The sequence below is a fragment of the Dendrobates tinctorius genome, unplaced genomic scaffold (genome assembly GCF_039654945.1).
Source record: "Dendrobates tinctorius isolate UK_male_01 unplaced genomic scaffold, ASM3965494v1 ptg000089l, whole genome shotgun sequence".
In the NCBI taxonomy this organism is placed as follows: Eukaryota; Metazoa; Chordata; class Amphibia; order Anura; family Dendrobatidae; genus Dendrobates; species Dendrobates tinctorius.
The window spans coordinates 9,370,733-9,396,768 of NW_027361757.1; the positions used below are offsets into that span (position 1 = coordinate 9,370,733).

The window sequence follows — 26,036 nt, forward strand, 5'->3', positions numbered from 1 at the left end:
TTGATGAGATTTTGAATCTCACTATAGATTTGAGGACGCAGAACTATTGTCTCTGGCCCAGGAGAGATTACACCTCAATGTAACAGGCTGAAATTGTATGGTGTATGACAAGGTGGAGGGTGTCTATAGGATTGGTGAGAATTTGAATCTCACTAGAGATTTGAGGACGCAGAACTGTTATGATGAGTCACCGAAGGAGGAAAAAACAAAATACTAGCTAAGTCCAGAAAAACCAGAGAGGTTGGCAGCTATCGGATTGCAGACCTCTGAACCTATCCACAACAACTAGCAGTAGCCGTGGGGGGTTCCTACGGTGCCCTAGACCCCTCGATAACAGCCGGAGAACTACATAGCCTAAAGACAGAAAGGGGAAAAACTAAACTGCCCCAGAGCAGACCCCAAAGCAATAGGCAGCCCCCAACATATAATGACAGTGAAGCAAGATGAAAACACTAACACAGATAGAAAGATAGGTTGAGCAAATGATGGGGCCCAAGCTAACTAAATAGGACAGGATAGGAAAGCCGCTGTCTGCCATCCGCAAAAACCCTATCCAAAATGTGCCAACCGACTGATAGGAAAAACAGGCCCTGAAGTCGCTAGGCTTCAAAAGACTATATCAGTACTCAGGTATATTCTGAAGACAGAGCAAAAGATCAACAGATCAGAGACAAAAATGGAATTCAGCACACCCCCGGCCGGGGATGGCAGAACTCCCAAAAAACAAGGCAAAACAAAAACAAAACTGAAGAGTACAAAGCAGAGCAGAAAAACTTAGCTTTGAGACGCAGGAATCAGACTGGTCTCCAAGAATCCAGCAGGATCACCAGCAAGGCAGAAGGGCGTCGGCTGCCTAATATCCAGTCCTCAATTCCAGCCACCCAGTCATCATCTAGCTGCCCAGGTGTTTGGTAATCAGCCTCACTACCTTCCTTCACCAGAGGAGGGAGTTCATCAGACCTCAACGGTGAAGGGAAAAATGAACTCACAACACAGAACTATTGTCTCTGGCCCAGTAGAGATTACACCTCAATGTGACAGGCTGAAATTGGATGGTGTATGACAAGGTGTAGGGTGTCTATAGGATTGGTGAGAATTTGAATCTCACTAGAGATTTGAGGACGCAGAACTATTGTCTCTGGCCCAGTAGAGATTACACCTCAATGTAACAGGCTGAAATTGGATGGTGAATGACAAGGTGGAGGGTGTCTATAGGATTGGTGCGATTTTGAATCTCACTATAGATTTGAGGACGCAGACCTATTGTCTCTGGCCCAGGAGAGATTACACCTCAATGTAACAGGCTGAAATTGGATGGTGTATGACAAGGTGGAGGGTGTCTATAGGATTGGTGCGAATTTGGATCTCACCAGAGATTTGAGGACGCTGACAATGATGCTCTCAGTCCAAGTATGGACGCAGGCAGCCTAATAAGCAGGACTGTTGCACAGTGCACACACAAAAGGGTGGAAAAATGAACACTTGGTAACTGTGCAGAAAAGAGGAAGAAAAGTATTTTTGCTTTTAAAAAAGCAGTTTGCACAGCAGTGTGCAAACAACAATGCAGCTATCAGGGAGCCTTATAAGGCAGCCTAATAGCCAACAGAGCTGATGCACAAAAATAGAGCCTCCCCTGTCACTGCACACAAAGTGTTGTGTTGTAAGTGGAAATCGCTAACAGCAGACGCAGTTTTTTTGGTTCTTCTTCCCTGCCTAACGCTCTCCCTACAGAATCAGCAGCAGCTCTCCCTATGCTAAGATCGTCATAAGTAAGATGGCGGTCGGCGTTCACACCCTTTTATAGCCCCTGTGACGCTACACAAAGCCAGCCAATCACTTGCATGCCCTTCTCAAAGATGGTGGTGACCGATGCCTATGTCATCGCGTTGCCCACAGTGTGCGTCCTCCATCATTGGCTGAAAAAGGGCGCTGGAAGCATCTTTTGAAACGCGACTTTGGCGCTCTGGTCGCCGACCTAGTGGCCGACCTCACGCTATGGTCGGGTTTTGTTTCATGAAACCCGACCAGCGAAAGTCGGCGACTTTTTAATATGACCGACCCGTTTCGCGCAAATCTAAGATTAAGGTATTCTTTCTGATGCCGAATCATAAGAACTCATCAATTATCAGCTGAATGTATTAAATGATTCTACTAAATTAGAGAAAGGTTTTTTTGTGCCAAAAACTGGCAGAAACTATCATAGAATGCTAACCTAACTCTTTTGAATGCTTGCTTGTAATCCTTGGAGCACATGGGTTCCTCAATGGCTTTTAAAACAACTTTATTGTACATAAAACATCAGTCCAGAAAATTCATAAAATCAAGCCTTTATTGAGATGGCTTAATTAAAATTGGATATATAGAGACATCCCTTGATGACTTGGGACACTTAAAGTTCTGATGTGCTAAACTTGTTTAAAATCATATAACATCATTAACAATTAGAACCCGTAACAAAGGCGGTCCAAAACGTAATCAATCCTAAAGTTAGCATCCTACTGGAAATTGAATTTGGGTATAATCCACATTTAACACTAGATCCACCATATAATAAATTACCGTATATACCATAATTCAGAAGGTATAAAATTATAAATTAGTACATATAACCTTTAGTGATGCTGTATTGTCTCCAGACTATAAACTTGAAAATACTAACTTTCCCATATAGCTGAAACACAATTGACACTGAAAAATGACAATTAAAAAGAGCCAACACACCTATCTTGAGATACAATCGGCAACAGAAAAGACCCAAATGTAGTAAATATAATGCAATGAAACCATTACAGTTTGAACTGCGACGGCTTCAGTGTGTGCCCTATTATAGTAAATATACAGCATCAATACCTTATCACTGTCATGTCCTCCATAAGGACTCCCCAAATATACCAATAATATGTATATTGCATGAGCAACTTGGATTTAATGCCCTTTATAAAAAAAAAACTAAAAAAAGGTATTACAAGTGTCTTAGGCTACTTTCACACTTGCTTTTTTTTGCAGCGCATTTTTCCCACAAAAAAACGCATGGAAAAAACACATACAAACGCATACAAATGCTGCGTTTTTTTCAAGCATTTTTATGCACATGCATGAAAAAATGCAGCGTTTTTATGTTTGTATGCGTTTTTAGTGCGTTTTTACCGCGTTTGTTTTTTTTCCAACATTAGTTGGCCTCACCAAAAAAATCAAGATAGGGTTAGGATTAACACAAACCCAAACCATGACTTTACTAACCCTAACCCTAACCCTTAACCAAACCATAGTAACCATAACCCTTAACCAAACCCTACTAACCCTAACCCAAACCCTAACCCCTAACTAACCCTAAACCCTAACCCTTAACCAAACCATACTAACCCTAACCCAAACCCTAACCCTAAACCCCCTTAACTAACCCTAACTCTAACCCAAACCCCTAATTTCCATTGTCTAACCAATGGTCAACAAAAAAACGCATGCGCAAAAAAAGCATACATGAGCATGCCAATGCGCACGTATGTGCACCCATAGACTTACAATGGGTGTCTTGCTGTAAAAAAACGCATTGCGCACGCATGCGTTTTTTTGAGGCAAGTCGAACGCCCAAAAAATGCAACAGGATGCATTTTGTGCGCCCGAGCGCACACCACAAAAAAACGCATGCGCGTAAAAACGCACATAAGCGCATCCCATGCAAAATATAGGGAAAAAAAGTGCATGCGTTTTTTAGCGCTAAAGTACAGCGCAAAAAAACGCAAGTGTGAAACCAGCCTTACAATTTCTTGATATTAAATACAGTTGGAAGCATAAATTGTATCTAGTATATATCCACGTGAATAATGTCAATTATATGGTATAAATAGAAGAAATGTTAACATTATGGTATAAAAATTATGTCAATTTTATGGTATGGAAGTGGGAAATCTGAACAGTCAGTACACATAAAGCAAATGTGTTCTGAAGTTCATAACTGCAGGGGATCTTGCGCCCAGCTGAGAAATTCATAAGGCTTCACGGCTGAGCACTCACCTTTCCCAATTTCCTCCTCTCTTGAGTTTATTGACCTTCTATACACCAAAAAAAATCCATTTGTCCTTGATCTTACCTAATTAAATGTTTGGCAACTCCTGATACGTTCTTAGATCCTTTATTTCTAAATGACAAATGTTCTGCTATTCACACTTAATTTTCTTATAGTTCAACCGATACATCGTTTTTCAAAAAACGTGCACAAGATACCAATATCTCATGGCTGATGTCACAGTTTATGGATCGGTTTTGTATTCTTTCTTCCCCACAATCTACTGACTCATTTTGTACTTGTTCCATTTTGCATAGACTTCTTTCTGGGATAGCTACATGCTGTTACACATGTGGCGGGAGAGTCACATCACTAGGTAACAAAATGTCTCCCAATATTCTTCTTTTCTTAGCCACTGCCAGGAAAAATATATCTTTGTATCGTGTTAGCCAGTAGATAGAAATATATTAACCCCTTAACCCTCGGGCCATTTTCCGTTTTTGCATTTTCGCTCTCCTTCTTCCCAGAGCCATAACTTTTTTTATTTTTTTGGTAAAAATGGCCATGTAAGGGATTGTTTTTTGCAGGACTAGTTGTACTTTTGAATGACACCATTGGTTTTACCATATTGTGTACTGGAAAATAGGAAAAATTCAAAGTGCGGTGAAATTGCAAAATAGCGCAATTCCACACTTGTTTTGGTGGGGTTTTTTTTACCATGTTCACTAAATGCTAAAACTGACCTGCCATTATGATTCTCCAGGTCATTATAAGTTCATAGATACCAAACATGTCTAGGTTCTCTTTTTATTTAAGTGGTGTAAAAAAAATCCAAACTTTCGTAAAAAATGGCGCCATTCTCCGACACCTCTAGCGTCTCCATTTTTTGTGATTTGGGGCTGGGTGAGGGATTATTATTTTGCGCGTCGAGCTGACTTTTTATTGATACCATTTTAGTGTACATACGATCTTTTGATCGCCCGTTATTGCATTTTATTGCAATGTAGCAGCAACCAAAAAACATAATTCTGGCATTGTTACTTTTTTTTCTCATTACCATGTTTAGCGATCAAGTTAATTCTTTATATTGATGGGGCTATTTGGCAACGATACCAAAAATATATGTTTGATTTTTTTAATGTTTTATTTTGAATGGGGCGAAAGGGGAGTGATTTGAACATATATATATATATATATATATATATATATATATGTGGCGCCCCTGAGGGTTCAGTTGCCATAGAGGTACTGCACCTCCTCCTGAGGTGTGGTGCCCCACCGTCTAAGTAGGGTGGGAACTCCTGACCACGCTCCAACACCTGCATCCCACACAACATAGTAGTTCAGCAAAGCCACATTGCGGCTCCCTGCTTGGAGTGTAGCAGAGCACCTTTGGTGGCTCCCTGCTTGGAACACGAAACGTGCTGGGAGGTGGGTGGAGTTTAGAATACATAAAGAGCGGGAGGGTTTAGGTAGTCAGTCAGTCAACCAGAAGAGAGAGAGTCACTCGGTGAGGAGTATCCCTGGAAGAGGGATGGAGGAAGTAGTGCTGCAGCTGCCTCAGTGATCTGAGCCAGCTGGCACAGGAAAGGAAAGAAGGAGAAAGACATTGGACTGAAACCTGATCTTCTATGAGAGAGAGGGATTAGTACGGAACGAAGGAGTAAAAGGGAACACAGATGACGTGGGTTAGAGGAGAACCCTGCCAAGAAGTTCTAAGCGCAAGGCCGGGGCCCGGTCCCCGAGGTTGTATGGATACTGAAAGTCCTGCAGCAGACACCGGTGGAGTAGTGGGCTGTAAATGCACTACTCCCATCTAAGACTTGGGGGCACAACAGCAACGTGAATAGTGAGCCAGGACTCAGGAGAGAGGAGTCCCCGAAGCAGGCTACAGCTGTCTGCCGTACAAGTAGAGTTCTTGGGAACATGTGTCAGGAGGCACTCCAGTGTAACTCAGTACTAGAAGTACTTCACATTTAAAGGTGCTATAAGAGGAGACATTCAGAAAGGCACATGTTGGCGGAGTGTTGGAAGGGAGCATTCCATCTGATCTGGAGGTTGACTGAGTCCCTGACCCGGAGGACACAGCACGGAGGCAGGCATCTGTGTGTGCTACAGACTGTGAGTAAAGCTTTGGAACTGCACACCCTGGTGTCCTCCATTTATTCCTGCGCCAACGCACCCTGTACCACTACATCTGGGTATCAGCTTCTACACCACCTGCACCTCTCCTCTGCCCCTACATCTACACTGCCCTGGGGCTACAGCTCCACCTGTGGGGAGCTTCAGCATCTTGGCCGCAACACACCACCAGCCCCAGAGGATCTGCATGCAGCGTCGGCCCAACATCCCACTTGCCGAACACCACAGATGGCGTCACGAACTATTCCATTAACTACAAACCACCATTCAACACCACTGATTACTTGGGCGCCCAGGGCCACGGACCGGGTCACCGCTGCTGTGACACATCCCCCTGACACCGGCCCGGTACCGAGAACCCCACGGCCCTGGGCCCTAGGCTATATATATTTTTTCCTCTTCGCCACGACAGCATCCACTGAGAGAGGGGATCCGCCCCCGGAACAGGAAACCTACAGAGAGATAAATGGGGCGGTCCCCCTCGCTCCCTCAGTTTTGGTTTCCTGTTCCTGGAAAGGAACCCGCAGAAGAGGATGCCTGGTCTGGTAGCCGCCTGCGTGCAGAATATGAGCAGCAGGGGCCCCAGGACCGGAGGCAGTGTCGGGTGGAGAGGTGTATTTCCCCCCCCCCGAGCTGGTGTAATGCAGGTGAGGCTGGAGGCGAAAGTGGAGCCAAAGCTCACTGGGGGCATGGCTATACTCCCCCCCCCCCCAGAGGGGGTAGACGCATTACAAACGCCATCGGGCGTACTGAGGCCGCGCGCCCCCCCCCAGAGTGGCAGAAGGGCTTGTGCGGTGTGTGCTGAGCGGCGCTGCTGGGAGTCATACCTGCGGCAGGAGAAGGCGTGGAGGGGGGGCGCAGACGCGCGGTGTCGCCGGCCGCATTTTTATTTGCGGTGACCCAGCGCTCCAGGAGAGGCAACCCGGAAGTGGAGGAGGACTTCTGGGATCAGGCCGAAGGCAGAGACCGCGGGACAGCGCCCGCGCATGCGCAGTAGGGTAAAAAAAAAAAAAAAAAATGGAGGACGAAAAAAAAAAAAAAAGAAGAGGAGGAGCAGCTATAGCAAAGGCTTTAAAAGGAAGCCACAGACACAGCGCTAGTGCGCAGTCATGTCGTCCTTAGATGACCCAGCTTCGCTACCATTAGGTCAGCTAGTGGTATCCCCACTTGGCAGTAGACAGAGCAGTGCTACGAGGAGAACCAATAGCACCAGAAGAAGTGGCAGCGCTAGGAAGGAATCCAGTGGGCCTTCCAGGCAAGATGAGCCGTTAGAGAAGAAACGTAAGGAAAAGAAGTCGTCCCATGCCTCGCCTCAGCCTGGGTCCCGGACACCGCAGCCGGTAGTTGCTGACGAAATTCACGGGTGAGTGTTTTTTGGTCAGGTTAGATAATTGATAGCCTTCTCTTTCTGGTCCATACCCCTTTTAGGCTAAAAGAACAGAGAAGGCGAAACATAGAGAGTGTGCCTTATGTTCGCAGCCCCTCCCGGATGGCCACCCAAAGAGATTATGCCAATCATGTGTTGAGGAGGCCTTGCAGGAGGAATCCTCATGGAAGAAGGAGGATATCCGGGCACTGATAAGAGAGGAACTATGGGCCTTAGGCGGTTCCAGTAGTCTAGGGGGTCACTCCTCCGTGAGAGAAATACGTTCATCTAAAGGAGGAGTCTCGCTGGCGTCTAGGTCGCCGTCAGATACCGGAGAACTAGATTCCGATAAGTCCCAGGAATACCTTTCCTCAGAGGACGAGGATCAGACATGTTTCCCCACGGACAGTGTCAGTAATCTCGTGAAGTCTGTCCGAAATACCATGGGGTTGTCGGAGAGTAAGGACCCCAAAACCCCTCAGGACATAATGTTTGCAGGTATTTCCCGTAAAAAGGTCCGAGCATTCCCAGTGGTCCCAGCTGTAAAAGACCTAGTTAAGAGGGAATGGGAGAAACAAGGTCAGAGGACCTTCCTCCCCTTAACGTCAAAGCGTAAGTATCCCTTTGACGATGAGGAGTTAACGGCCTGGTCGAGAGCCCCCAAGGTGGATGCGGCAGTGGCCTCTACCTCCCGTAGATCCTCCTTGCCGGTGGAGGATTCGGGAACTTTGGCTGATTCTTCGGATCGTAAGACCGATACATTCCTCAAAAGATCTTGGGAAGCTTGTACGGCAGCCTTTAAGCCCGCAATAGCAGCCACATGTACGGCAAGATCTATGTTGGTGTGGCTGAACGACTTGGAGGACAATATTAAGAATGGAGTAGCTAGGAGTAGGCTTCTTTCCTCTATGCCCCTCATTAAGGGAGCAGCGGCCTTCCTCTCCGACTCCTCCGCGGATTCTCTCCGGTTGTCGGCTAGAGCGGCAGGACTGACCAATGCAGGCAGGCGGGCCTTATGGTTGAAGGGGTGGAAAGGAGACACACAAACAAAAACTAGATTGTGTGCTATACCCTGCCAGGGTAAGTACCTGTTTGGTACAGAACTGGATGAGATTTTGACAAAAGCGGGGGAGAGGAAAAAGGGGTTCCCTAACCCGTATGTTCCGTTCAACAGGAGGGCCTACAGGAAGCCACCGTTCGGTAAAAAGAAAGACTTTAGACCCCAGGACCGCTGGGGAAATAAGGACCCCAAGCAAAGAGGCAACCTATTCGGGAAACGTCCCTTCAGAGGAGACAGATCCCGATAAAACCGTTATACCGGTAGGTGGCAGGCTATTAAGATTCAGCCGCCAATGGATGAAGGTGACATCAAACCCGTGGGCCCTAAGTATTGTATCATCAGGCCTAAAATTAGAATTCGTTCGGTATCCACCGAACTCCTTCTTATTGACTTCTATGAAGTCCCGATCTCAGCAGGAAGCACTGGAGATGGAGATTGCGGTACTGCTAACTAAACAGGTCCTAGTGGAGGTCCCAGACGACGAAACAGGGATGGGCTTTTATTCTCCTCTATTCTTAGTCCCAAAACCAGATGGCTCTTACAGGACTATAATAAATTTAAAGAAACTTAATACCTTCCTAAGACTAAGGTCGTTTAAAATGGAGTCGATTAAGTCTGCAATAAAGCTTTTGTTTCCCAGGTGTTATATGGCGGTCTTGGACCTAAAGGACGCCTACTACCATCTCCCCATATATCGAGGGCACCAGAGGTTCCTGCGGGTAGCAGTCTGGTTCAGAGGTCGGATTCAGCATTTCCAGTTTGCGGCAATGCCATTCGGGCTATCCATGGCTCCTCGGGTATTTACCAAATTAATGCTGGAAGTAATGTCATATGTAAGGCTGAATGACACCCTAGTTGTCCCTTACTTAGACGACCTACTCATAGTGGGGATTTCTGTTTCACAGTGTGAAGCAAGAATAGCTAGGATTATCTCATCCCTACAAACATTGGGTTGGCTAATTAACTGGGAGAAATCCAGACTAGAGCCAGTGACCTGTCAAAGGTTTTTGGGCCTGCAAGTAGACTCCGTAACTGAGGAGTGCTTTCTGCCAAACGCCAAAGTAATGGCCATAATCGACAAAGTACAGAATGCTACAGGAGGACCCGTAATATCATTGAGACAGGGCATGTCCTTGCTGGGGTCACTGATATCATGCATTCCAGCGGTGCAATGGGCTCAGTTCCACTCTAGAGAACTACAGTGGGCTATTCTTCAGGAGATAGATAGACTGCAGGGGCGGCTGGAAGGGAAGATGTCCCTATCGCCCGAGGTGGTTGAATCCCTAAAATGGTGGTTAATTCCTTCCAATCTATCGAAGGGAGTACAGTGGTGGGTGACTCCCTCCAAGATACTCACCACGGATGCCAGCCCCTTAGGTTGGGGAGCCCACCTAGAGGAGCACATGGTACAAGGCTGGTGGCGTGAGAATGAAATAGAGGCCTCCTCTAATGTAAAGGAGCTAACAGTGATTTTTTTATGCGATATCTCACTTCCTCCCGCAGTTAAGAGGCGCCCACGTAACATCCAGACAGACAATACCACCGCAGTGGCCTATATAAACCGGCAAGGAGGCACGCGGTCAATGCCACTGATGTCTATCGCGGGAAAGATTCTGAAGATGGCCGAAGTCCATCTTCTCTCCTTGTCAGCGCTCCATATAAGAGGAGTAGACAACTCCCGAGCAGACTATCTCAGTCGCCAGGCCCTATACCAGGGAGAGTGGGTCCTCAGCAGAGACGTCTTCGAAATGATAGCGTCAGAATGGGGCAGACCGGAGATAGACCTATTCGCAACCAGAGCCAACAGGCGCGTAAAAAGGTTTGCTTCTCTCTACGGGTCGGACAACCCAGATATTCTAGATGCCCTCCAAGCACCCTGGGCATTCCAACTAGCCTATGCCTTTCCTCCGATGGTGCTACTACCAACAGTAGTCAGGAAAATAAGACAGGAGAGGGCGAGGGTCATCTTGATAGCCCCGTTTTGGCCAAAAAGACCGTGGTTTTCATGGCTGAGAGCCATGTTGGTAACCGACCCGTGGATCCTGCCGCTGCACCAGAATCTTCTCTCGCAGGGACCCTGCTACCATCCACAGGCCAAAGCCCTGCACCTAGCGGCCTGGAATTTGAAAGGGAGCTACTGAGGCAGAAGGGTTTCTCAAGGAACCTAATCAATACCCTGCTACAAAGCAGGAAGGAGTCCACAACAAAAATATATGCTAAGGTGTGGAGGAAGTTCCTGGCCTTTCACCCAACAAAACTAGCTGGTGAAGTACCCATTACGGCCATTCTAGAGTTTCTACAAAGAGGCCGAGAACTTAGACTCTCAGTAAGCACTCTTAAGGTCCACGTGTCAGCCCTAGGAGCCCTGTTTAACTATAACGTGGCAGCAAATAGATGGGTGACTCGGTTTATCTCAGCCTGTCAACGAGCAGAACCGGTGCATGTGCCTCGACTTCCAGTGTGGAACCTTACTCTAGTTTTGGATGCCTTCACTCAGGCACCGTTTGAGCCCATAAGCTCAGCATCAATAAAGTGCCTCTCATTGAAAACGGCTATGCTGGTGGCCTTAGTATCGGCCAGGAGAGTGGGTGATCTTCACGCTTTATCAGTAGACCCACCGTTCCTGTTAACAACACGAGACAGTCTGATTTTAAAGACGGATCCGTCCTACCTGCCCAAACGGGCAACTAAATTTCATAGATCTCAAGAGATATGCCTACCTTCTTTCTATGAGAACCCGTCAACACAGGACGAGGAGAAATATCACACCTTAGATGTGAAGAGAGCCGTGCTAGCCTATCTAGATAGGACCAGTCCCTGGAGGCAGAGTAGGTCTCTTTTTGTCTCCTTCCAGGGCAGCAGGAAGGGGTCTGCAGTTACATCGGGCACGATATCCAGATGGATTAGAGATGCGATCACAATGGCGTATCTGACAAAAGGAGAAGACCCTCCACTGGGGATTAAGGCGCACTCTACTAGAGCCATATCATCCTCCTGGGCCGAGAGGGCGAACGTCCCAATTGAACAAATATGTAAGGCTGCAACCTGGTCTTCTCCATCTACCTTTTATAGTCACTATAGACTAGATTTGTCCTCTACCGAGGATCTAACTTTTGGTAGATCAGTCCTTAACACGGTGTGCCCGCCCAAGTGATTATCTCTGGAAATCTCTCAGTGGGTGCTGTCGTGGCGAAGAGGAAAAACCGGATTACTTACCGGTAATACTCTTTTGTAGAGTCCACGACAGCACCCGCTCACTTCCCTCCCGTAAGAATTTTTTCACACATGGGTCTCCTTGGTGGTGGAGATTATGATTTAAGTTAGATATGTGATTAAACTTAGTAAGCTTAAAACTGCATAGGGGTAAGATAGATGAATCGCCCAAACAGTTTGACTAAAACATGTATGGCGGTTCCTCCGTTGTTCTCGGTAACACAAACTGAGGGAGCGAGGGGGACCGCCCCATTTATCTCTCTGTAGGTTTCCTGTTCCGGGGGCGGATCCCCTCTCTCAGTGGGTGCTGTCGTGGACTCTACAAAAGAGTATTACCGGTAAGTAATCCGTTTTTTTTTTACTTTTTGCATGCTTCAATAGTCTCCATGGGAGACTAGAAGCTGCAGTTGTCCGATTAGCTATGCTACATACAGGCAGTGATCAGATCGCCTGTATGTAGCAGAAATGCTCTCTTGCTATGAGCGCCGACCACCGGGCGGCTCTCATAGCAATCCGGCTATGACAACCATATACATCTGCTGGAGACCTGTCACGGCACTCCATTGGTGACCCGCGATCACATGACGGGGTCACCGATGGACGGGATTTCCGGTGCGCTTCCCAGAACTGTGGGTTAAGTGCCACTGTCAATCTCTGACAGATTTAGCAGGTTAACAGCCGCGGGTGGATCATGATTCCACCCACGGTTGTTAGAGGCACATGTCAGCTGTTCAAAACATGTGCTGAGTGCCTGACGTGCCGAGAAAGATGTGGGCTCAGCGCCAGAGCCCACATCAAAGGAAGGTGGTCCAACGTGGGCATATTATCACACCCATTGTCGGAAAGGGGTTAAAATTTCAGAGTCCTCCTCAGTGATTGATACTTTTTAACCCTTTCGACCGAAGCTTGTTTTCACTTTCCTGACCAGGCCAAATTTTACAATTCTGACCACTGTTACTTTATGTGGTAGTAAATCTGGAACACTTAACTGTGTTCCAGTGATTTTGAGATTGTTTTTTCATAACACATTGTACTTTATGTTAGTGGTAAATTTAGATTGATAACACAGGTTTTTTAATGGAGTTAGGGCATTTTGAGGGTGATCAATTCAAAAATTCCATTACTTTTGCTGAATTGGTTCTAATTTTTTAGATAATTCATCCATGAAAATAATGCATTCCCCAAATGTGAATTGTGTGTGATAACAAATGCAATGTATTTTGATTATTTAACAGTGTCTTAGGTAATGAAATATCCAATATAATTATTTTTAATTTCAATTCATAGTCTTACAATGCTATAAAAGCAAATTTTTGAAGCCTGAATTCGACTGTAGTTAAATATTAAATATCTCAGAGACTAGAGCCAATCTGACAAAACCAAAATCATATTCTTAATCAGCACCCTAAAGTTAATATTAAACAGTTCAGATGTCGTTGGCACCAAAATCACTTCATACCAGTGTAATTTTTGCGTTTATTTGTGAATTTCGCAATTTTCAAACTTTTTATTTTCATGCCCTTGTTCCAGATAGTTACATCAAGCAAAATAACGTTTACCACATGTCTACTTTGCATCAACATCACTATTAAAACATAATTGTTTTTTATGGACCACATCACATTTGAAGTGACTTTGAGGGGCCTATATGGCAGAACAAACCCAAAAGTGACATCAGTTAAAAAAAACTGCATGGCTCCTCGGTCGCTGACCTGGTATGCATGGCTTCCCGGTCACTGTCCTGGTATGCGTGGCTTCCCGGTCCCTGTCCTTGTATGCGTGGCTTCCCGGTCCCTGTCCTTGTATGCATGGTTTCCCGGACCCTGTCCTTGTATGCATGGCTCCCCGTTCCCTGTATGCATGGCTCCCCGGTCTCTGTCCTTGTATGCATGGCTTCCCGGTCCCTGTCCTTGTATACATGGCTTCCCGGTCCCTGTCCTTGTATGCATGGCTTCCCGGTCCCTGTCCATGTATGCATGGCTTCCCGGTCCCTGTCCTTGTATGCATAGCTCCCCGGTCCCTGTCCTTGTATGCATGGCTTCCCGATCCCTGTCCTTGTATGCATGGCTTCCCGGTCCCTGTCCTTGTATGCATGGCTTCCCGGTCCCTGTCCTTGTATGCATGGCTTCCCGGTCCCTGTCCTTGTATGCATGGCTTCCCGGTCCCTGTCCTTGTATGCATAGCTCCCAGGTCCCTGTCCTTGTATGCATGGCTTCCCGGTCCCTGTCCTTGTATGCATAGCTCCCAGGTCCCTGTCCTTGTATGCATGGCTTCCCGATCCCTGTCCTTGTATGCATGGCTTCCCGGTCCCTGTCCTTGTATGCATGGCTCCCCAGTCTCTGTCCTTGTATGCATGGCTTTCCGGTCCCTGTTCTTGTATGCATGACTTCCCGGTCCCTGTCCTTGTATGCATGGCTTCCCAGTCCCTGTCCTTGTAGGCATGGCACCTTATCCCTTATCCTTGTATGCATTGTCCCCTCATCCCTGTCCTTGTATGCATGGCTTCCCAGTCCCTGTATGCATGGCTCCTTATCCCTTATCCTTGTATGCATTGTCCCCTCATCCCTGTCCTTGTATGCATGGCTTCCCAGTCCCTGTCCTTGTATGCATGGCTCCTTATTCCTTATCCTTGTATGCATTTTCCCCTCATCCCTGTCCTTGTATGCATGGCTTCCCAGTCCCCGTCCTTGTTTGCATGTTTCCTATTAAAAAAAAACAAACATCCTACTCATCTTCCTGCACGCCTTGATGCATCTCGTTCTGGCACCATCAGCTCTTCCTGCTGAGCGATCACGTGGCCCAGCTCATTAAGGTAATAAATATTCACTCCACGCCTATGGGAGTGGAGAGGTGTGCATATTCATTACGTTAATGAGCGGGGCCACGTGATCGCTCGGCAGGAAATGCTGGTGCCGGAAGGAACGAGATGCATCAGGGCATGCAGGAAAGTGAGAAGGATGTGTGATGGAAGCCGGTGACTGCGGGTGTCACTTTGCGCTCTATAAGAGAAATGAATATTCATTTGTCTTTAGCAGTGGGCACAGTTACAGCTGCAGCCGCCGGCTCCTGCCTCCTGTAACCCGCTGCTCCCCTCCCCCGCCGGCCCTCTGGGACAATTGACTCGTGTATAAGCCGAGGGAGGCGTTTTCAGTGCAAAAAAAGTGCTGAAAAACTCAGCTTATACACGAGTATATACGGTAGGTACATTTTTACAGTGTCTTACCACAAATGGCAGTACAGTTGAATTTATAAATAAGCAATTTGCCTCAAAGAGGGTTCTCTAATGGGACAAAATTAAAATAAAAACTATAAAGAAAAATACACAAAAAATATTTTTCCTAAAAATAAATGCTGTATTTTTTAACCATAAGAAAACCTGTCCCCAGGTTTAACCGATATGAGATGTGACCACCACCTTTCAGGGCTGATATACAGCATTTTATAATGCTGTCTACCTGCCCCCAAAACAACCTGCAAGACAATAATATAACCCTACGCGACATTCAGGTCAGAAAGGCGTTGCAGGTCCTGGTCCGGCGCCTCCCTTCTTCTTGCTTGGTGTGGACGACGCATCCCTACGTCATCCACAGAGTCTCCTCGCCATCGCGCTCCTGCGCAGGCGCACTTCTCTGCCTTGACTAGAGCAATGTACTGCAGTGCGCATGCGCTGGGGCTCTTTCACCTTAGTCACTTCTTTTATTAGTTTTTTAGCCTCACAACTGATGCACCACCAACTTTTGAAGTCTCATGTCCTGGAGATATTTGGTAACAATGTTTTCCATTAATTCACCTCTTTTTTTCAGGACACACAGCTTCTATGCCCCGTTTCACACCTCAGGGGTTCATTTCAACCGAGGGGCTCCTTCTGAATACATGATACAGAACATTTAGGCATTACATCCAAGGAACATTTCGGAAACACTGCTTTCTAGTAGGTGCCCAGGAATATTGCAAACTCTCTTAGGCGGTCTCTCACAGACTCTCCAATCTGTGTGCTGAGCTCCTGAGCAGCGCACGTCTCATGGTGTTTTTAACAATCGTGGGGGTCTCCGAACCTCCGCTAATCTGGTTGTAATTAAAAAATAACATATAATAATAATAATAAATTTTATTTCTATAGCGCCGACATATTCCGCAGCACTTTACATTTCAGAGGGGACTTGTACAGACAATAGACATTACAGCATAACAATAATCACATAGATTATAACAAATACCAAGAGGAGTGAGGGCCCTGCTCACAAGCTTACAGTCTATGAGGAAAGAGGTAGACACGAAAGATGGGTGGTAACAGTTGCCCTGATTGTATGGACCAGCCATAATGTTAAGTGTGTAACAGTACAGACACAGAGGGTTAATGGATGCATAAAGCATGTGGGAACATGATGCGGGGAACCTGGTTATGGTAAAACTTTTGGCTGTGCCACACAGGGATAGATTAGGTTAATGTGTTGAGGCGATAGGCCAGTCTGAAAAAATGCGTTTTCAGGGCACGCTTAAAATTGTGGAGATTGGGGACTAATCGTATTGACCTGGGAACTGCATTCCAAAGAATTGGCGCAGCACGTATAAAGTCTTGGAGACGGGAGTGGGAGGTTCTGATTAATGAGAATGCTAACCTCAGGTCATCAGCAGAGCGAAGGGCGCGGGTTGGATGGTATACTGAAACAAAGGAACAAGGGAGAAGATGTAGGGTGGTGCTGAGCAATGGAGGGCTTTGTGGGTGAGGGTAATAAGTTTATACTGGATTCTGGAGTGGATGGGTAGCCAGTGTAATGACTGGCACAAGGTAGAGGCATTGGTGTAACGATTGGTGAGGAATATGATCCTGGCTGCAGCACATTCAGGACAGATTGGAGAGGGGAGAATTTGGTAAGAGGGAGACCGATTAGAAGAGAGTTACAATAGTCGAGACGAGAATGAATAAGAGAAACAGTAAGAGTTTTTGCGGAGTCAAAAGTAAGAAAAGGTCGAATTCTAGAAATATTTTTGAGGTGCAGATGACAAGAGCGAGCCAGTGATTGGATGTGGGGGGCGAAGGAAAGCTCGGAGTCAAGTATGACCCCAAGACAGCGCGCATGTTGCTGGGGAGTAATAGTGGAACCACACACGGAAATGGCAATGTCAGATATAGGTACATTTGCAGAGGGAGGAAACACAAGGAGTTCAGTCTTTGACAGGTTCAGTTTCAGATATAGTGAGGACATGATGTTGGACACAGCGTTTAGACAATTGCCGGTGTTTTCTAGAAAGGCTGGTGTGATGTCAGGAGAAGAAGCGTATAATTGGGTGTCATCAGCATAGCGATGGTACTGGAAACCAAATCTACTGATTGCTTGACCAATAGGGGCAGTGTACAAGGAGAAGTGGAGGGGGCCTGGAACCGATCCTTGAGGAACCCCAACAGTAAGGGGAAGGTGAGAGGAGGAGGAGCCAGCAAAAGATACAGTAAAGGAGCGGTCAGAGAGATAGGAGGAGAACCAGGAAAGAACGGTGTCCTTGAGGCCAATGGAACGGAGCATAGTGAGGAGGAGCTGATGATCCACAGTGTCGAATGCTGCAGAGAGATCCAAGAGAATTAGCATGGAGTAATGACCATTTGATTTAGCTGTTAGTAGATCATTAGAGGCTTTAGTGAGGGCAGTTTCAGTAGAGTGTAAAGAGCGGAAACCGGATTGGAGAGGGTCGAGAAAAGAGTTATCAAAGAGATAGCGGGTAAGACGGGAGTGGACCAGGCGTTCCAGGAGTTTAGAGATGAAGGGAAGATTAGAGACAGGTCTATAGTTAGCGGCCCAGTTTTGGTCGAGGGATGGTTTTTTAAGTAGTGGATGTATGATGGCATGCTTAAATGAGGAAAGATACCAGAAGAGAGAGAGGTTGAATATTTTAGTTAGGTGAGGGGTGACAGCAGGGGAAAGGGACTGGAGGAGATGTGACGGAAATGGGTCACTGGTGCAAGTGGTTGGGCGAGAAGATGCAAGGAGCCTGCTTACTTCTTCTTCTGTGACTGGTTCAAAATCAGAGAGTGAGCTTGATGCAGTGGGGGAGGGAGGACAGTGCATGGTATGAGGTGATTGGGAGATAATTTCCTGTCTAATATGGTCTATTTTTTCTTTGAAGTAATTGGCCAGATCGTCAGCTCGGAGCTCCGTGGTTGGGGCCTGTACTCTTGGGTTGAGTAGAGAATGAAAAGTGTCAAAGAGACGTTTCGGGTTATTGGACAGTGAGGTGATGAGGGTGTTGAAATAGGTTTGTTTGGAGAGGTGAAGGGCAGTGTTGTATGTTCGAAGCATAAACTTATAATGGATGAAATCTTCGTGTAGATTGGATTTTCTCCACAGACGTTCGGCGCACCTGGAGCACCGCTGCAGGTGACGTGTTTGGAGGGTGTGCCAGGGTTGTCGCCGTCTGTGTTGTGGTGTTCTATTTATAGGGGGTGCAAATTCATCCAGGGCACTTTGAAGTGTTTCATTGTAATGCTTCAATGTAGAATCGGGACATGAGAGGGAGGAGATAGGGGCCAATGAAGACTGCAAGTGCTTCGTAAGTTTCTGGGTGTTAATGGCCTGTATGTTTCTATAAATATGGACAGTGGGGGTGACCTGAGCAGCCTGGCAGTTCTTGATAGAGAATGAAAGAAGATTGTGGTCACAGAGCGGGAGAGGGGAGTTTGCAAAATCATCCACTGTACAAAGCCGAGAGAAGACCAAGTCGAGGGAGTTTCCGTCTTCATTAGTGTTGAGCATTCCGATACCGCAAGTATCGGGTATCGGCCGATACTTGCTGTATCGGAATTCCGATACCGACTTCCGATATTTTTTCAATATCGGAATTCGGCATCGGAATCGGAAGTTCAAAGTTGATTGACAGCCTGACGTCATCATGATGCGCGGTGTGTGCGCATCATGATGCGCCGTCATTTCGGGCCTTCCGGGGGTCTCTGCCGGCCTGCCGGGGGCTGTGTGGACTGCCCGGGGTCTGTACCGGCCTGCCGGGGGGCTGTGCCGGCCTGCCGGTGGTCTGTGCACCCTGTGGGGGTCTGTACCGGCCTGCCGGGGGGCTGTGCCGGCCTGCCGGTGGTCTGTGCACCCTGTGGGGGTCTGTACCGGCCTGCCGGGGGGCTGTGCCGGCCTGCCGGTGGTCTGTGCACCCTGTGGGGGTCTGTACCGGCCTGCCGGGGGGCTGTGCCGGCCTGCCGGGGGGCTGTGCTGATGTCCGGGGGTCTGTGCAAGCATCGTCCGATGGGACTACAAGTCCCATCTGGCGATGCCTGCTACCATGACAGTGATTGACACATTAGCCAATGATGGGACAGTAGTAGTCCCATCATCCGGCTAATGTGTTAAATGTTAAAAAAAAAAAAAAATACTACATACATACTACATACATACTACATGCATGCTACATACATACTACATGCTACATACATACTACATATATACTACATGCATGCTACATACATACTACATGCTACATACATACTACATATATACTACATGCATGCTACATACATACTACATGCTACATACATACTACATATATACTACATGCATGCTACATACATACTACATGCTACATACATACTACATGCTACATACATACTACATGCTACATACATACTACATATATACTACATACATACTACATATATACTACATACATGCTACATACATGCTACATACTGCATACTACATACATACTACATACATACTACATGCATGCTACATACATACTACATACATACTACATGCTACATACATACTACATATATACTACATACATGCTACATGCTACATACATACTACATATATACTACATGCATGCTACATACATACTACATATATACTACATGCATGCTACATACATACTGCATGCTACATGCATACTACATACATACTACATACATACTACATGCTACATACATACCACATATATACTACATACATGCTACATGCTACATACATACTACATACATACTACATACATGCTACATACATACTACATATATACTACATGCATGCTACATACATACTGCATGCTACATACATACTACATACATGCTACATACATACCACATATATACTACATACATACAATACATTCATACAATACATACATAGACATACAGTACATATAACATAGAGTAACATACTTACCAATACTTGTCACATTGTTCCCCGAAGCCATTGTCTTTTCCGGAATAAATATTAACATAACAAACCACAAAAATACTCACCCACGATCCGAAGCAGTCCACGAGTGTGTCCCACGACGATCTTGGGTAGAGAACGGCAGCATCAGCTGATGCTGCCGTTCTCTACGGGCTGTAGGAATCCAATGACGGAAGGTAGGTAAAGGGAAAGAAAAAAGAACAGTGAGAGACAGAGAAAGAACAGAGAGAGAAAGAAAGAAAAAGAAAGAATGAAAGAACAGAGAAAGAAAGAAAAAGAGAGAAAGAAATAAAGAAAGATTCTACAAAGATACTATAGCAGCCCGGCTCCCATTGTAGTGCCCACCTGAGCCTCCCGATGCAGGACCTATCATGATCCGCTCACATGGCCGGCATCCCCGATTCCAAGGCGATCCTGCTGTCTGCGCTGTCGGAGGAGGACACGGTGATGGATCTGAAGCATTCCTGGTTCCGTCACAATCTCCTCAAGAAATTATCTCATTTCGGGTCAGCTTCCAGCACATCACTTCAGGTGGAACGTCATGTGTGTGTTTTAAAATGCTCCTCGGGGCTCCGCCGTGTACTCCTGTGTCCGTGGGAAAAGCCCGCTTTGTATGCTTTGTACACACTTGGCTCCGCTCCGTACATCCCGTACACATATGGCTCCACTCCATACATACTCGGTTCCACTCCGTCCACCTTGTACACGAGTGGCTCCTCTCCGTACACCTCGTAGACGCGCGGCTCCTCTCCGTACACCTCGTACACACGCGGCTCCTCTCCGTACACCTCGTACACACACGGCTCCTCTCCGTACACCTCGTACACACACGGCTCCGCTCCGTACACCTCGTACACACACGGCTCCGCTCCGTACACCTCGTACACATGGTTCCGCTCCGTACACCTCCACACACGCGGCTCCGCTCCGTACACCTCGTACACACGCGGCTCCTCTCCGTACACCTTGTACACACACGGCTCCGCTCCGTACACCTTGTACACACAGGGCTCTGCTCTGTACACCTCGTACACACGGCTCCGCTCCGTACACCTCGTACACACACGGCTCCGCTCCGTACACCTAGTACACACGGCTCCGCTCCGTACACCTCGTACACACACGGCTCCTCTCCGTACATCTTGTACACACGCGGCTCCGCTCCATACACCTTGTACACACAGGGCTCCGCTCTGTACACCTCGTACACACGGCTCCGCTCCGTACACCTTGTACACACGGCTCCGCTCCGTACACCTCGTACACACGCGGCTCCGCTCCGTACACCTCGTACACACACGGCTCCGCTCCGTACACCTCGTACACACACGGCTCCGCTCCGTACACCTCGTACACACACGGCTCCGCTCCGTACACCTCGTACACACACAGCTCTGCTACATCCACACTGTAAATCCTGACCCCACACATACTTACCTCAACCAGCACCATGACAACAGCAAAGCAGAGTCTTGCAGACGGTAGAGGCAAGGCTGAGCGCACAGGACCTGTGATGAGGTCACAGGAGGGGCGGAGTCAGGGGTGACATGATCGGGGGTCTGGACAAAGGCTCCTGATCATGTGACCCCCTGACTCCTCCCCTCCTGTGATCTCATCACAGGTCCTGCGAACAGAGCGAGCAGGCAAGCGAGTGCGACGCTGTGAGTGGCTGCGGGGGGGAGGGGGTCTCATGCTACGGCGAGGATGGGGTGTGGCGGCTTATCTCCCTGGAGTGTGGGAGGAACTTGAATCTATCACCGCCATGCCCGCAGAGGGCCGGCGGCAGGAGCAACAGTGGCCGCAGCAGCTGGCAAGCGGCCAGATGATCGGGCGCTGCCGCCCGCGGCCCACGTGACAGCGGCCCAGCGGGAAAATGCCCGGTTGGTTATATTGCCAATCCGGGCCTGGGCACAGCCCCGGAGCCTGCACAGCCCCCCGGCAGGCCGGCACAGCCCACCGGAGCCTGCACAGACCACCGGCAGGCCGGCACAGCCCCCCGGCAGGCCGGCACAGACCACCGGAGCCTGCACAGACCCCCTGGCAGGCCGGCACAGCCCCCCGAAAGGCCCGTACAGACCCCAGAGAGGCTGTACAAGACAAAAACAGGGTTTTTCTTATTCCGATACCGGAAGTCCCATAGACTTGAATGGGACTTCCGGTATCGGAATCGGCGATACCGATACTTTTTTTAAAGATCGGCCGATCCATTCCGATCCGATACTTTGAAGTATCGGACGGTATCGCTCAACTCTAGTCTTCATGCGTTGGAGAATTAGTAAGCTGCGAAAGGCCAAACTAGGAGGTTAGAGATAAAAAAGGTGAGTAGCAGATGGGGAGAGGGGAAGAGCAATGGGGATGTTGAAATCTCTTATGATGAGGGTAGGGATATCACAGGACAGAAAAGCCAAGTGGCAAAATGATCCAGGAACTGATGGGAGAGGCTGGGAGGAGGATACACCACCGCCACTTGCATGGAAAAGGGGGTGTAGAGTCTGATGGCATGGACCTCAAAAGAAGGGAAGACTAGTGAGGGTAGTTGAGGGATAACCTGAAAGGTACATTTTGGTAATAGGAGCAGACCAACGCCTCCACCTGCTCTATTGTCTGATCTTGGGGTATGAGAGAAGTGTAGTCCCCCGTATGAAAGAGCAGCAGCGGCGGTAGTGTCTGACTGCTGGATCCAGGTTTCAGTAAGAGCCAGGAGGTTAAGAGAATTAGAAAGGAAAAAGTCATGAGTGAAGGAGAGTTTGTTACACACAGAGCGAGAATACCAAAGTGCGCAATTAAAAGAGACAGATGGCATGCAGGGAATATTAATAAGATTAGAGGGGTTTCTGAGTGTAGCAGTCGGGGGGTTTGACTTTCTATAACATGGGGGACCAGGGTTGGGAGCAATGTCTCCTGCGACTAGGAGAAGGAGGATAGAAAGAGTGAGCAGATGGTTAAGTGATTTGTGAGAGCATCTCTGATGTTGAATGGTGGGACTGAATGGATTTGTGCTGTGTAGCAATGTGAAAAGAGCGTGAGTGCTATACATAGGAGTGGAAAGGAGTGAGGGGCCGATATGGATGGAGTGTAGAGAGTTAATGCCAGGGCAGTGGATATGTGTGAATGCAGCGGCCAGGATATAAATTACACAAATGCATATGGTATATATTAGTTGTACTCCTATTGTACAGGGAGTAGATATATATAAAGGTCTTACCTGTCTCCTGCCCTGTCTAACTGCCATAACTGCCAGTACTTTGATAAACTGTACTTTGATAAAATGTGCATAAATGCCCCCTGCATAAATGCTATCCCCAAGCTACTGAATATATAGGAGGATAAGACATAGAACTAATAATCTAGGCGGGAGCATACCATGAGACGTGGGGGCATAGGGTCAGTGGCAGTAGGCGCAAACATTTTTGAAGTGCAACACTTCAAATGAAAAAAATGAAAGTAGCAGCGGCATCACTAGTGCCAAAGATCCGGGTGAACACCAATGCCCGGACGTCTCACTAGGCGCCCCAGATCCATGGGCGAGCTCCTCATTGTACTATGTCAGTGATATCATGATGTGGATACAGTTGGATCCCGTGATGAAGCTATAACCTCCCTGCCTACATTCTCCGCACTATAGGCGCCTACAATACGCCCGGTCCTGGCACGGTGACATCACTACATTGTGCCGCCATTGGGCGCGGGACAAGAGGCCTCACAGTGGGTGAGAATAAACTCTACATTTTCGTGGGTGTTGGCACTGTTAGTTTTGGAAGGGTCACTTGGGGCATCAGTACTTTTTATTGGGGTACTATTAGTTTAGGGGGCTCAATACTTGCATTGCCCCGTGCTCTGACAACACTCGCCCTACACCAATGACTGTAGCTACTGTTACAGGTTATTACTGTTATGTGAGTTTTTGGAATACTCCCTATGGAGGAGCCTTCAAGTACATGTCACCACAGCACAGATTACTGGGTGCAGATATAAAGTCCATAAACGGCCTCACTGTACAGGAGCAGTGACCCAGAGCCGCAGCTCCGACATACACACCCTCCAAGAACCAAGGAACAACAAGAATTGGGAACTCCCTGTGACTTTCTGCCCTCTACGTCATCACTGTGTCACGTGACCCGAGAAGAGCCACGCAGCCGAACCTCTCGCATTGCCTCAGGCTTGAACTTCTTGCTTGCGTCCATGGGTGACACGCATACTTATAGCTACTGCGCATGCTCAGTTCGCACTCTCACTTTTGCCAAACCCCTCACGCATGCGCAGTGTAGCCGGATGAAGCCGCTGTCCTTCCTACTGTCAATCCGGGCTGCCCTTTTTGCTACGTATTTCCGGTGTGCGGTGTCTGTTCTCTTACTAGCTAGTGTCCAAGGCCCCGGGCCGGGAGAAGAAGAGGAGAAGTCGTCGCTGCTTCCACCGGGAACGAAAGGGGAGAAGCGGAGAGACGGAAGAAGGTAATGTAATCTATGTGAGAGAGGATCATGGTGCGGGAGACCAGCGCTGGGGAGGCCGCGGACAGCGGGGCTGGGTCTGTAACATCCGACGGACGTGGCTGGCTACGCTCACACCGGGGCCGGACGGAGACAGACAGCTACCCCTGTACCGTGGAGTGGGAGCCGCAGCCTGGCACTGAGTACAGGGGACCGGGCAGTGGGAGCCGCAGCCTGGCACTAAGTACAGGGGACCGGGCAGTGGGAGCCGCAGCCTGGCACTGAGTACAGGGGACCGGGCAGTGGGAGCCGCAGCCTGGCACTGAGTACAGGGGACCGGGCAGTGGGAGCCGCAGCCTGGCACTGAGTATAGAGGACCGGGCAGTGGGAGCCGCAGCCTGGCACTGAGTACAGGGGACCGGGCAGTGGGAGCCGCAGCCTGGCACTGAGTACAGGGGACCGGGCAGTGGGAGCCGCAGCCTGGCACTAAGTACAGGGGACCGGGCAGTGGGAGCCGCAGCCTGGCACTGAGTACAGGGGACCGGGCAGTGGGAGCCGCAGCCTGGCACTGAGTATAGAGGACCGGGCAGTGGGAGCCGCAGCCTGGCACTGAGTATAGGGGACCGGGCAGTGGGAGCCGCAGCCTGGCACTGAGTATAGGGGACCGGGCAGTGGGAGCCGCAGCCTGGCACTGAGTACAGGGGACCGGGCAGTGGGAGCCGCAGCCTGGCACTGAGTACAGGGGACCGGGCAGTGGGAGCCGCAGCCTGGCACTGAGTACAGGGGACCGGGCAGTGGGAGCCGCAGCCTGGCACTGAGTATAGAGGACCGGGCAGTGGGAGCCGCAGCCTGGCACTGAGAATAGGGGACCGGGCAGTGGGAGCCGCAGCCTGGCACTGAGTATAGGGGACCGGGCAGTGGGAGCCGCAGCCTGGCACTGAGTATAGGGGACCGGGCAGTGGGAGCCGCAGCCTGGCACTGAGTACAGGGGACCGGGGAGTGGGAGCCGCAGTCTGGCACTGAGTACAGGGGACCGGGCAGTGGGAGCCGCAGCCTGGCACTGAGTACAGGGGACCGGGCAGTGGGAGCCGCAGCCTGGCACTGAGTATAGGGGACCGGGCAGTGGGAGCCGCAGTCTGGCACTGAGTACAGGGGACCGGGCAGTGGGAGCCGCAGCCTGGCACTGAGTACAGGGGACCGGGGAGCCTGGCGCTGAGTACAGGGGACCGGGGAGCCTGGCGCTGAGTACAGGGGACCGGGGAGCCTGGCGCTGAGTACAGGGGACCGGGGAGCCTGGCGCTGAGTACAGGGGACCGGGGAGCCTGGCGCTGAGTACAGGGGACCGGGGAGCCTGGCGCTGAGTACAGGGGACCGGGGAGCCTGGCGCTGAGTACAGGGGACCGGGGAGCCTGGCGCTGAGTACAGGGGACCGGGGAGCCTGGCGCTGAGTACAGGGGACCGGGGAGCCTGGCGCTGAGTACAGGGGACCGGGGAGCCTGGCGCTGAGTACAGGGGACCGGGGAGCCTGGCGCTGAGTACAGGGGACCGGGGAGCCTGGCGCTGAGTACAGGGGACCGGGGAGCCTGGCGCTGAGTACAGGGGACCGGGGAGCCTGGCGCTGAGTACAGGGGACCGGGGAGCCTGGCGCTGA

The 26,036-nt window shown here is 49.0% G+C and overlaps 1 protein-coding gene across 1 annotated transcript in view; it reads left to right on the forward strand.

Moving 5' to 3' along the window:
• The first annotated feature begins 24,227 nt into the window (after positions 1-24,227).
• The window catches only part of SAR1A (secretion associated Ras related GTPase 1A), a 34,518-nt gene continuing 32,709 nt past the window's right edge, over positions 24,228-26,036 (forward strand). Inside the window, exon 1 of the mRNA XM_073585797.1 lies at positions 24,228-24,409. The gene's annotated coding sequence lies outside the window, so the exon portion shown is untranslated. The remainder of the gene's footprint in view (positions 24,410-26,036) is intronic.